The 12,309-nt window shown below is 46.5% G+C and overlaps 1 long non-coding RNA gene across 1 annotated transcript in view; it reads right to left on the bottom strand.

Moving 5' to 3' along the window:
- Window positions 1–6,698: 6,698 nt before the first annotated feature.
- The window catches only part of LOC137541534 (uncharacterized), a 571,959-nt gene continuing 566,348 nt past the window's right edge, over window positions 6,699–12,309 (bottom strand). Inside the window, exon 4 of the long non-coding RNA XR_011025201.1 lies at window positions 6,699–6,767. This is a non-coding gene — a long non-coding RNA (uncharacterized lncRNA). The remainder of the gene's footprint in view (window positions 6,768–12,309) is intronic.

Here is a 12,309-nt window from a genome sequence, read left to right as displayed (position 1 = left end):
CCAACCAACCACCAAACTGCCAAACTGGTCATGCTGAGTGATGTTACAGGCAGCATAACATTATACATAGCTTTTTTAGATCCTTTCACATGTGTCACAAGTGCTCAGGGCAAATCTCCTGTTATCTGTAAAAAAGCACAGGCTTTCTGTGGCAGACCTGCCAGTTCTGGTATTCTTAGCTACAGTGCCGGACAGTGAGCACAGTGCCCACTAGAGGACATCCGGCCCTCAAAGTCTATTTCTGATTGCTTATTCAGTAAAATTCACACTAGTGGCATGTTGGATGTCATTTTTTAAGGGCTTTTGACAGTGCTCATCCTGTTCTTTTTTGCCCAAAGGAGCCTGTTCTTTCTTGTCCGATGGAGCTCAAAGTGCCTATATCAAGCTCCATTGGATTGATATTTTTTGCACGTTATTTCAGCTACTACCAGGTACCTCAAACTCCCTGTTTGCCCCTGTGTTACCCTTCATTGGAGGGACGAGACTACAGTTTTTCTATAGAGAGTGACCAACCCATTGAAAAGCCATCCACATACTGAGTGCGGGATGAGCGTTCTCCACACGACTCGAGTTGAAGGTTGTTGCTGGTTAGCGGCCTGGAATTGTAAGTACTTCCTTAACGTTTAATAATCTACGATTCAGGACATACTAAACTTTATTGGGCTCCTGTCTTTCTTGTGTGCATCCTTTTATCAAGGTCCCCTTGATCAACTTTCCGCATCTGAAAAAATCCTTAGGGCTGGTTCACATTGGGGTGATTCTTGAGCGCTTTACTGATCGCTGGCTACAATGCATGCCTATGGATACATTCACACTGTAGCGGTTGTGATTTCGATCAATTGCAAATGCGCTGCATGCAGCTTTTCGGGGGCGATTGCGCTCTGATTCCCGTTCTATTGAACGGAATCACAAGCACAAAGTGCGCAAGAGTCACAAGATTTAAGTTAAAATCGTGATCGCGAGCAGTACGTGATCGCGGGCTAGCGACGTTCTGAGCACCCAGTGTGAACTAGCCCTTACTTGATCTGATCCTGGGAATTACATTAGGCCACCAGAAGTCAACTGTGGCAGCTCCAGAGTGCTACCAAAGACCAGCTGATCTCTACTTTCCAAATAACAGTAACATATTGCATAATTAGTAGTAAAATATGTCTATCAGGGCACAAGCATGAGTTACAGATCTGTGAAATTAAATGTTATCATTGGTTGGAGTGGCATAGGAGTGGGTCATGGTAGAGCCCTACTTCAGAGATGAACTTGGTGTCATACTTACAATATGTACACAGACCTCTAAACCTGTGTACCGTAACCTCATAGGCTCTTTAACCACCCTGGCGTTCTATTAAGATCGCCAGGGCGGCTGCATGAGGGTTTTTTTTAAATAAAAAAAAAACTATTTCAGCATGAAAGCCCACTAGATGGCGCTCCGGAGGCGTTCTTCTGATCGCCTCCGGCGGCCAAAAGTAACACGGAAGGCCGCAATGAGCAGCCTTCCGTGTTTGGCTTCTGAGTGACGTCATGGACGTCAGCCGACGTCCTGACGTCAGCCGCCTCCGATCCAGCCCTTAGCGCTGGCCGGAACTATTTGTTCCGGCTGCGCAGGGCTCAGGCGGCTGGGGGGACCCTCTTTCGCCGCTGCTCGCGGCGGATCGCCGCAGAGCGGCGGCGATCGGGCAGCACACGCGGCTGGCAAAGTGCCGGCTGCGTGTGCTGCTCTTTATTTCATGAAAATCGGCCCAGCAGGGCCTGAGCGGCACCCTCTGGCGGTAATGGACGAGCTGAGCTCGTCCATCCCGCTAAGGTGGTTAACTTAAAATCTGGGGCTTTGGTCAAAGCTGCACACCTACCTCATATGTGACTTTCACTTTTGCTCTGGAGAAAGAGCTTTGCCAGGCTTTCCACCTCTTACATAAATGCATGAGAGCACATTAGCAGGAATCATTAGAGCTCTCATTGGTTTGTGGAACATAAGAGGGGATGGGGGCTGGTATAGGGGGCACGGCAGAGCCCCACCTTAGTGCTGAAGCTGTTGTCACTAAGCCTAGGCCTCCTGGTGTGTCTCATAGATTCCCACATTGGGAAGCCAGGACTTTGCTCCAGTAAAAAGGGTGCTTTATTAGCCTTCAATACAAAAAGCAGCATCAAGGCGCCCATTAGGAAATGTGGGCACCGGCTATAATTTATTGTTATTCATCATCGGCAATGCTTTTTTTTATCGATTTAATTTTTGAACTGTGGTAAACCATTTTCATTTTATGTATTTCCACTTTCAATTGTGTGAATGATATAACGGCAAGCCAACTGAACACATTATCGCGTTGATCTGTATTGCTAATAGGGGTAAGAGAATTGCGCCATTGGAAAGGACCCTATGGAAACATGGGTGCTGAACAGAACGGCAAAGCCACACTACTCTGTTGCTAATTGGGGAAGGTGAATTGCGGCATAATAAAGGACTTTTAGGGAAACAAGGGCGCTGTACATGACGAAAAGCTCACACTACTCTATTGCTAATGGGAAAAGGTGAATTGGAGAGTTGGACAGGACTCTTAAGAGGAAAAAGGATGCTGGACATCAGGGGCGTCTCTAGCCATTTTGTCACTCCAGGCGACAAAACCTGTGGCCAGTGGTCAACAGAAAATAATCATAATGTGGCCAGCGTTCACCAGGAAATAATCATAATGTGGCCAGCGTTCACCAGAAAATAATCGGAATGTGGCCAGCGTTCACCAGGAAATAATCGGAATGTGGCCAGCGTTCACCAGAAAATAATCGGAATGTGGCCAGCGTTCACCAGAAAATAATCGGAATGTGGCCAGCGTTCACCAGAAAATGATCGTAATGTCGCCAGCGTTCACCAGAAAATAATCGTAATGTGGCCAGCATTCACCAGGAAATAATCGTATGTGGCCAGCGTTCACCAGAAAATAATCGTATGTGGCCAGCGTTCGCCAGAAAATTATCCTAATGCGGGCAGCGTTTTACTAAAAATGTATAATTACCTGTGAAAAGAAAAGCATTTACTCACCTGCAGAAGACTCCTCTCCATGGGCGCAGCTCCCCAGACGATCTTCCTGCAGCAGCGCAGCCAGCCTCCAAAAGTCCCGCCCTGACAGGCAGAGCAGGGCTACAGGAAGATGGCACCCGCAGCCCTGTACTGGAGACACAAATAGCCTCCAGTACAGGGCCTCGGGCACCATCTTGCAGTAGCCCTGCTCTGCCTGCCGGAAGACTATGCAGGCTGGAGTAGTGTGCTGCGGGGATGAACTGGCGCGGCATCGCGCGACGTCGTGGCCAGTTCGCCACAGGGGTCGCACAGTCTGGCGGGGGAAAGTTGGCACTTCTACCCCCCGCGGCAGCGCTCCTCCCCCACCCGACACTCCAGGCCACCGTTTGTCCTTCCCTGGTGGCTGGGACGCCTCTGCTGGACATAACGGCAAGCCCACACAACTCTATTGCTAATAGGTACAGGTCTACTGTGGAATTGGACAGGACTCTTACGGAAACAACATTTTTCCACAAGCCCACACAACTCTATTGCTAATGTCTACTGTATTGTGGATTTGGGCAGGACTCTTGAAGAAAATTGGGCACTGAACATAATGACAAGCCCATACTACTCTATTGCTAATTGGGCAGCAAGTGAATTGCGGCATTGAACAATACACTTGAGTAAATGTGGGCGCTGGACATATCGGCAAGCCCACACTACAACAGCTAATGGGGCAGGAGAATTGCGGCAAAGACTTTAGTCTTGGTGAAACATGGGCGATAGACATAACACCAAGCACACAGAGCTCTATTGCTAATAGCTCTCGTCTCTTCTAGAAACAAGGGAACTGGACATAAAGGGAAGCCCACACTACTCTATTGCTAATCGGGACAGGTCCATTGCGGAATTGGACAGGACTCTTATGGAAACAATCTTTTTCCACAGGCTCATACAACTCTACTGCTAATGGGGGAAGGTGAATTGCAGTATAGGACAGGACCCTTATGGAAACAAGGGTGCTGAACATAGCAGCAATCCCACACTACTATATTGCTAATGGGGGACAGGTGAACTGCGGCTCTGGACATATTGCTATTGGGGGACAGGTGAATTGCGGCTCTAGACAGGACTCTATGGAAACTAAGTTTTTCCACAAGCCCACACAACTCTATTACTAATGGGCCAGGTGAATTGCGGCACAGGACATAACTCTTAGGGAGACAAGGGCGCTGGACAAGATCACACTACTCTATTGCTAATGGGGGGTCAGGTGAATTGCAGCATTGAACATTACACTTAGGTAAACCTGAGCAATGGACATAATGGTAAGCCCACACTAGCTACAGACATCTGTGTGTTTTCCGTTATGTACAGCACCCAAGCTTCCCTAAAAATCCTGTCCAATTCCACAATAGAATTCTGCCCGTTAGCAATAGAATAGTGTAGGCTTGCCCATATGTCCAGCATTCCTATGTCCCTAAGTGTCCAGTCCTATGCTTCAATTCATCTTTCCCCATTGGCAATAGAGTAGTGTGGGTGTGCCTTTACGTCCAGTAACCTTGAGTCCTGTCATTTGCCACAATGCCACTATTAACCTTACCCCATAAGCAATAGAATAGTGTGGGATTGTAGAAAAATGTAGTTTCCATAAGAGTCCTTTCCAGTTCGGCAGTAGCCCCGTCCCTATTAGCAATATTCCTTGAGGAAGCCTTCAAAAACATTTAAGATCTCAGGGAACCCCTAGATAAAAACAGTATCTGCTACTCACTGTACTTATAAATCAAAGTAAAGCAAGTTGTAGACAACATTTCAGGTCAGAAACCCTGACATGAACCAAAACCTTTAAACTAAATACAGTGTGGGACAACTTTTCTACTAGAAGTGTTGGTAGTGCTGTTTCTTGTCTTCAGGTTCCCTCCTATTCCCTGTTCTGCCCAAATATAACATTAGAATGTATGGGTAGTGAAATTCTGGTAGACAGGAGGGCCAGTGGCCATGCATGGGTGCTGTGACATTGGGGGTTTCCAAAACGTCCCCGTGCTCCTTCCCTGGTCCACACCTACTTCTAAAAAAGGACCCTTGTACAAAATAATGGGAAACGTATCTTCCATCCAGGACCCTTCCCTTTTGAGTCCTGTACAGTGCATACTATAATGTGAGAAGAAGCGCTCATGTCTAAAGCAAAGAAAATAGGCATGAGTGCTTCCTCTTACTGGGCATGTACTGTTTGGAGCTCGCAGATGCCCAGTTTAAATGTGCTGCTTCACAGCCTGGTGAACTTCTGAGACTCCATAAAAACAAAAATAAACAGAACCCCCACCATGTAAGATGCAACGGGATCAGTTAAAAATGGCGCCAGAGCCTACAGTGTAAAAATGGTGCCGCATTAATTTGCATTATAAAATGATATTTATCGTTTTAGGAATTTAAAAATGGCGCCGCACTAAAAACGATATTTATCGTTTTATGACTTCCATAAAACTATAAATATCATTTTGAAATGTAAGTCATAAAACGATAAATATAGTTTTGAAATGTGTTGAATATGGGTTTTGCTGTGTGTGTGTGTGTGTGTGTGTGTGTGTGTATATATGTGTGTGTGTATATATGTGTGTGTGTGTATATATGTGTGTGTGTGTATATATGTGTGTGTGTGTATATATGTGTGTGTGTATATATGTGTGTGTGTGTGTGTGTGTGTGTGTGTGTGTGTGTGTGTGTGTGTGTGTGTGTGTGTGTGCGCGTGTGCGTGTGTGTGTGCATATATATGTGTGTGTGTGTGTATGTGTGTGTGTGTGTGTGTGTGTATACACACACACAGACACACAAGCATACACACACACACACACACAAACACACATATATACACCCACACATACACATATATAAACACACACTGTATATACACCCACACCCACACACACACACACACACATATATACACACTCACACATATACATGCACACACACACACACACACACACACACACACACACACACACACATATATGTATATATATATGTATATATAGATACACACACACACACACACACACACACATCTAGGAAAGGAACTTTCAACTCTCAAAAATTAAAAATATTGTTTTTCGTAAAAACGATAAATACCGTTTTTAGTAAAAACGATAAACACACACTGTATATACACCCACACACATATATATACACACACACATATACATGCACACACACACACATATATATATATATATACATACATATATATGTATATATACACACACACACACACACACACACACACACACACACACACACACACACACACCTAGGAAAGGAACTTTCAACTCTCAAAAATTAAAAATATTGTTTTTCGTAAAAACGATAAATACCGTTTTTAGTAAAAACGATAAATATTGTTTTAAAAGATTATCGTGCGTAACCGGGAGCCATTATTTGGCTGGTGCCATTTTTAACTGGACGCAGATGCAACCCCCCTATAATACATGAAAGCCATTACTAGCCACCAGCTGTGGACCTGATCCGTACCTTACATTATTTAGTTATTGCCCTCTCCCCAGCCTTGCCCGCCCCCCCCCCCCCCCCCATATAATACATCCTTTTCCTCCTAGGAAATAATACCTGTGTCCCCATACACAGTAATGCTGCTTTTTCCCCTTCAATCACTGATGTTCTGTGACAACTGAGAATAAATGATACTTGCCAGCAGCTTTGGGGTTTTGCTCCAGCTTCTCCTCGCTATCTCTAATGTTCCTCATTGGTGCATACCAAGCTTGGACTGTACAAAATAAAAACAACAAAATACATAAGTTAACATGCTCAGTCTGATATCAAACCATCAGTTGTAGTACTAGGGAAATCAGGACTGTTACGTTTCTCCAGACAGGGAATAGCGATGAGCTCACGAGTAGTGAGCTACTCGAATCCGTGATTACAATGAGGCTTAATTGCCTCAGGTGTGTGGCTGGGGGAGAGGGGGTTACTTACCCATAAGTCTCCGGTCCTCTATGCGATCCAAATGTCTTGCACACGTCCTATTGGACACGTTGCAATACTCACTTTGCACGCTTCCTCCTTCAAGTGGGTACCTTGGCTTATACACAGGTCAGCATATATGTGGGTACATACGTTACACCGAACAGCAATTGCACCAAAAATGCAGCATGCAGGGCATTTGCAACTCAACAATAATTACATTATTATTATTATTATTATTGACACATTGCAGCATAATAGCAATAAGTGATGGCAATGTTTGTTTTTTTATTGTTTAGCTTCAGACTTCCAATCGACCAGCCAACGCCGATAGGCGGCGGCTGGTCGCAATGTGGATTTCCATGGAAACGGCCATTCGCTCATTCGAGCGGCCGTTGTTTCCTGTCAGTTCACGGTGGGGGGCTCCGTGAACAGCCTGCGAGCCTCCGATCGCGGCTCGCAGGCTAAATGTAAACACCCGGGGATGTAATCCACAGCAGCGCCGTAAAGGAGATTGGCGATCCCCGGCCTCTGATTGGCTGGGGATCGCCGGCATCTGATAGGCTGAAGCCTATTTGAGGCAGTACAGGACGGATCGCTGTCCTGTATCACCCATAGGGAGAAGGAGAGGGAGGGGGGAATAGCGCTGCGGAGAGGGGCTTTGAGGAGTCCCCCCGCTAGGCACAGCAAGCCGGCGTGATCAGACCCCCCCCCCAGCAGGATATCCACCTAGTGGGGAAAAAAAAGGGGGGGGGGAGGGGAGTCTGATCGCCCTGCCTATTACCTGATCTGTGCTGGGGGCTGAAGAGCCCATGCAGCACAGATCATCCAAATGTCAGCCGGTCCTTAAGTATTTAAGTTACATACACATGCTATACTTAATTTGAACTAGGATCTTGCCTGAGTACACGGGTCCCCCAAGCTACTTTAGAGTGTGAGTTCCTCTAACGGTGCCCAGATTAGATAATTTTGTTCGATTATTCTGTTAGATCGAATATAAAGTTTTTTCCAGCATGTTCGATCAGATTTTTCTAAAAAGAACAGGATAATCGTTCAAACCAAAGATATTTTCAACTTTCATTTGATTCAATCATTTAGATCGAAGAAGAGGGAAAATCAAACGTTTTTATTGTATCGTGTATGGGCACCATAAGGGCAAGTAGTGACATGACTGTTAAAAATGCCAGCACTGTATGAATGTCTAATTTAAATTTAAGTGAATGAAAAACTGTAAGCGAGTAAACTACAACAACACAACATTTGTAAAGTGCTTTTCTCCCTGCTGCACTACAAGAAGTCATACAGCCAGCAATAGTACACTATAGTGTAATTTTGGTGAGCTAGGTCAGGTCACTGCTGTTAGGAAAGGAGAGAGGGTTCCTTTTCTTCCTATGACATTTATTAGTGTTTCTCTTCCCTATGTCTGTGTAGTGCAAGTTGTATTCCTCCTCACCTTGGCACTCCACATCATTCTGCTGCTATCAGTGCTACCAGTGAGAAGTAGTGTTGTCCGGATCATGAACGATTCGGATCTTTGATCCGAATCTATTTTATGAGTCGATCATCCGAATCATCAAAATGAACGATTCGGATCGCAAAAGGGGCGGGGCCAGGATTGACACGCCCCCTCTCAGTGGGCAGCGGGGTCCTGGAAGCAAGGATCGCTCTGTTGGAAGGGAGGCAGCCTTGCAGGGAGACAGGTAGATGAGAGAGAGGGGACATGGGTGCCACTGCCAGATATGTGTAGAGCACACATACTGGCTATAACCTGCTGCTCATTACAGGCTGTCTGTTCCGTAGTGCTGCACAGTGAACACATGGGAAGCTTTTGGCTCAGCACAGCTCAGTAACTTTGCAGGCACTGTGATTGAAAGGCAATATAATCCTCCTGCACTCGGCACTAAACAGCTGCACTTATCTTCTGGGAATGCTTTCTTTCACTGTGTGACCTTTTCTTTCAAAGTGTACAGATGAACATATAGGTGAAATATATGACATAAAGCATGTGATTGCAGCATGTGGGTATTGTGTGCAAACATTTCTGCTCTCTGCTCGTCCCTCCTCCCTTCTCTGTCCACTCCCTGCCCTCTGTCCATCTTCTCCCCTTCTCTGTGTGTCCACCCCCCTCCCCTTCTCCTGTCCACAGACCTGTCCTGCTGTTCATTTCACCCCGAATGGTTCCGGTAGTAAAATGATCCGAGATTCGGATCAAAGATCCGGATCTCTTCAATGATCCGATTCGAATCATCCGGATCATTGAAAAGATCCGAACTTCCCATCTCTAGTGAGAAGGGAGGAAGAGCCTCACACAGAACTTCCTGTCAGCTCTAAGCTGTGATTCAGATGCATCACCTCATCTGTGCCCCCTAGTGGCCCATACTATTCCATGCCACACCACATATACCTTTTGCACCTATCCCATACTATAATCAGCCTTAATTCGCCAAGCACATATGCATGGGACCTGTGGGCGGTGCATTTATGGGTGGGGGCTTAGGGTACATACAGACATACGATAACGATCGTTCGTTCTGAACGACGAAAGATGTTAAAGGAGATATCGGCCGATGATCGTTTGAAGAAAGGCTACTTTGAACATCGTTCGTGTACGAACGATCTTGGAACGAGCGTTGCGTGCGCAACATGATGTATAAACTGATTTCAAACACAAGTGTCAAAAAGAACTGTTTGAGCATGTGCAAAGCTTTGAGAATGAACGATCAACGACTGATCGTTGTACAGACATTACTTTTTGAACGATGATCGTTGGAAAAGATCTGGCAGAATGGATCGTTCTTTACCAACGACATATCTCGTTGGTCGGTCGTTTTAATGATCGTTCGTTCACTTTTTACGAACGATCGTCGGGCAATGCCGTCGGTAACAATCGTTTTAAACGACTATAGTCGCATGTCTGTACGCACCCTTAGTGTGAGCGGCTCATTTGTGGACAGCTGCTTAGGGCTCTTTCACACTAGAGGCTGCGGTAAAAAAGGCTGAAACTCAGCCTTTTGCTTAACGCCAATACATAGCGTTTTCAAAGCGTTCTACAGCTCATATGAAAACGTCCTTTTTTTTTTTTCTTCTATAAAAGTAATTGAACAAGTCAGCTGTAAAACGCTTTGAAAACGGTTTGAAAACGGTTTGAAAACGCTGAAGTTGGCGTTTTCCATTGACTATCATTGAAACGCCAACAGCCAACTTCGGCTGTAAACAGCCCTGAAAAAGCTCCTGGGAGCGTTGAAACGCAACGCTCCAAAACGCCGAGTCAGATGTGAAAGGTAAAATGAAAGTCCATGGACTTTCATTTTACCTTGGAAAACGCCAACTTCGGCTGTGGTGTTAAAACGCCGAAAAAGTCCTCTGGTGTGAAAGGGCCCTTAGCGTGGACGGCGGCTTAGTGTGGCGGTTGTGGTGTGTGCACACAAGCTGCAGGTACCAGGGCTGCCATCAGAAATTTTGGGGCCCCTCACACACATCATCAGGCCGGGGCCCCTCCCTGGGCCCACCCACTGGTTGCTGTGCCCGCCCACTAGCCACCCCACCCCTGTGTCCGTGCACGAAGTGCGCTGCGGCAAAAAAAATTTGCATGGCTCCTAAAGAAAGCGGCATGCACAGCGTGATGCTGCAAAAAGTGGGCATGTTCATGACATGTTGTGGGTGGAGCCAAATACTAGCAAAATACAGGTAGTCCCCAGTTAACTAATAAGATAGGGACCTGTAGGTCTGTTCTTATCCTTTATCAGTTTTCTTTTGTCCCCCTCTTTTCTTCCTGTGCCTCTTTTGTCCCCCTCTGTCTCACCTCAGTTTGTGCCTCTTGTGTCCCTCTGTGTGACCTCATGTTCCCGTCTCATCTATTTTCTCCCTGTGCCTCTTTTATCCCCCTGTGTTACCTCTTGTCTCCTATCTCAGCTCGCCCCCCTGCTCTAGCCAGATATAGGTGCAGTATAGGCAGGGACGGATCTAGGGGGGCAAGCGGGTATCTTGCCCCAGGCGAAGTTTGTCGAATTCTTAAAAAGGCGGCAAAATTTGGATGGGGAATAGCAGTGTAGGCGCCAAAACCTGACCTTGCCCCAGGCGCAACTTGGTCTAGATCCGTTCCTGAATATAGGCCAGCAAGATACAGGTTCCCCAGTATAGGTATTCAACTATAGGTGGTGCCCCAGTATAGGTAGCCTGGTGTAGATGCCCCCAGTATAGGTAGCCTGGTATAGCTGGAGCCCCAGTATAGGCCAGAAAGATACAGGTGCCCCAGTATAGGTATTCAACTATAGGTGGTGCCCCGGTATAGGTAGCTTGGTATAGTTGCCCCCAGTATTGGTAGCCTGGTATGGGTGGTGCACCAGTATAGGCTAGCCAGGTTCAGGTGCCCCCAGTATAGGTAGCAAGCTATAGGCACCCCAGTATAAGTAGCCAAATATAGGTGGTGTCCCAGTATAGGTAACTAGGTATAGGTGGTGGCCCAGTATAGGTAACTAGGTATAGGTGGTGCCCCAGTATAGGTAGCCATGTATAGGTGGTGGCCCGGCATAGGCAGCCTGTAGCCAGATATAGGTGGTGCCCCAGTATAGAAAGTGCGCTGTAGCAGGCTCACTCATCTGCTCCTCATGTTCAAGCGCTGATGTCACTCTTCTCTCAGTGCTGGAACGCGGTGTGCTGGTTAGTGAGCCACAGGACTACAACCAGCACATGCAGCCCTTCCAGCCCTTTGGAGGGGGCCCAGGGCCCCCAGTAGCCCTGGGCCCCTCACTGCAGTGTCAGTTGTCCCCCCCTGATGGCTGCCCTGGCAGGTACATCTGTGCACCCTGACCTGAATGGCTTAATTGTGGAATAACCCATGGTCAGCTAGATTACCTTATTTTTAATATGATTGTGCTGCTTGTTGTCATCAACTAATCACCGCAACGGCTCAGAAGTTATTCCGAGTGCTGAAAAGCAATTCTGAACTGCACAGGCGCAAATTCAGGACTGTGCCTACAAAGTGAAATAAAGCGCTTACTTTCACTTTGGTCGCGCGATTCTCCTCATGCAGCGCCACCTGGGTTAAAATGTCTTCAATTGAAAAGATCCAGTTATTGAGAATTAGGCCCCAATAAAGGACAATAAGGTTTCTTATGCAGTATATGGTAATCTAGCCCACCATTGGCTTTATTCCACAATTTAGCAGTCAAGTCAGACAGTGGCGTAGCATAGGAGTTGCAGAGGTAGCATTCACATCGGGGCCCTTGGGCCAGAGGGGCCCCAAAGAGTGCACCACCTATCACAGTATATACTTTTTCACTTATTCAACCAGTTCTGACATACTACACTATATTGGGCTCTCGATTTCTTTTCAACTTATCACA

This window comes from Hyperolius riggenbachi, chromosome 12 (genome assembly GCF_040937935.1).
Source record: "Hyperolius riggenbachi isolate aHypRig1 chromosome 12, aHypRig1.pri, whole genome shotgun sequence".
Classification (NCBI taxonomy): domain Eukaryota; kingdom Metazoa; phylum Chordata; class Amphibia; order Anura; family Hyperoliidae; genus Hyperolius; species Hyperolius riggenbachi.
This window is presented reverse-complemented; position numbering and strand designations above follow the sequence as displayed.